Consider the following 1,610-nt stretch of genomic DNA (forward strand, 5'->3'; position numbering starts at 1 on the left):
GCCCGGGCCGACTGGCAGGCCCTGCTGGCCGGGGACCAGGGCGCCGTGGCCGAGATCCTCAGCGACCCCCAGAACAACCTGAGCCCCAGCGCGGTGTTTGACACCAGTGACCTGGAGGAGTGGAAAAACTACCGCTTCAACATACGCTGGCTGAGTACGGGGGGCAGCGGGCAGGCAGCGGGGGCTCAGGGCCTTCTGCTTGTGCTGCAGGCATGGCTCTTGCTGGGTCGGTGTGTTACGGGGGGAATTTGAGGTATGGAGGAGTGGGGATGGGAGCACTGGGTGTGCCTGGGGTCCCCCATGCTGCCTGTGCCTGGGAGCATGAGGTGTGCCCTGGGTACCTGGTCCTTCTGGCAGGGGTTGTGTTTGGGAAATGCTTGGATTCCCCAAGGCAAAGGAGGTGCAGGCTCTGGGTTGTGCCCCATGACTGGTCCTGCAGCATGGCTCCTTGTGCCTGCTCTGTCTGTGTCCATGCACAGCCCATATGGGGCTGCTGGGTCTCTGGGGGTTGTGCTGGACAAGGAACCATCCCAGCCCTGCGTTACATCCTCAGGATGGTTCAGTCTGAACCCGGCCCTGGAGATCAGCTCCCTGGGTGCAGCTTCTGCAAGAAAGAGGTGAGGGGATGTGGTGTCCAACACATTGCAGGCTGGGACATGGGCTGGGCTGGGCTGGACAAGCAGCAGGGTTTGAGGAGCCTTTCCCTGTTGCTGATGAGGCCGTTTGCCAGCGACAGCACCAGCTCAGCAGCGGATCCAGCTGGGTCAGCAGCTTTGAGAGCTGGCAGGTTTCAGCCCCTCACTCTCTCCTAGGCCCTGGATGTTCATCTCTGCTGAAGTTTGTGGGTCTGCACCATGCTCAGGACTTGTCTCAGTCTGTGTGTGTGGCAGCCTGCTCCAGCATGTCTTTGTTTTACTGCCCAGTTCCTCTACCTGAGGTGCCCTGTGCATGGTGCTGTGCCCAGCCATGGTGCTGTTCTCAGCCCTGCCATTGCTCCAGCCCTTCACTGCTGTGCTCCTGTCAGCAGAAACCCTGCCCTGCAGGAGCTGGCAATGCACGTTCACAGCCCAGAAACCAACCCTGTCCTGGGCTGCATCCCCACAGTGTGGCCGGCGGGGATTCTGCCTCTCTCCTCCACTCTGGTCAGACCCCCCTGCAGGGCTGGGTCCAGCTCTGGGTTCCAACACAAGAAGCCGTGGAGCTGTTGGAGTCCAGAGGAGGCCATGGAGATGCTGAGGGGCTGGAGCGGCTCTGCTATGGGGCCAGGCTGAGAGAGTTGGGGTTGTTCAGCCTGGAGAAGAGAAGAGAAGGCTGCGGGGAGACCTTAGAGCACCTTCCAGGACCTGAAGGGGACAGGAAAGCTGGGGAGGGACTTTTGACAAGGGCTGGAGTGATGGGACCAAGGCGAGTGGCTTAAAACTGGAATTCGGGAGGTTTTGACTGGATATTGGGCAGAAATTCCCGGCTGTGAGGTGGTGAGGCTCTGGCCCAGGTTGCCCAGAGAAGCTGTGGGTGCCCCCTCCCTGGAAGTGCCCAAGGCCAGGTTGGATGGGGCTTGGAGCAGCCTGGGCTGGGGGAGGCGTCCCTGCCCATGGGGGTTGGGCTGGGGG

The 1,610-nt window shown here is 61.5% G+C and overlaps 1 pseudogene; it reads left to right on the plus strand.

Annotated features, from left to right (window-relative positions):
• The window catches only part of LOC104539032, a 6,417-nt pseudogene that overhangs the window by 3,266 nt on the left and 1,541 nt on the right, over window positions 1-1,610 (plus strand).

This window comes from Mesitornis unicolor, unplaced genomic scaffold, assembly GCF_000695765.1.
Source record: "Mesitornis unicolor isolate BGI_N332 unplaced genomic scaffold, ASM69576v1 scaffold18874, whole genome shotgun sequence".
Lineage (NCBI taxonomy): Eukaryota > Metazoa > Chordata > Aves > Mesitornithiformes > Mesitornithidae > Mesitornis > Mesitornis unicolor.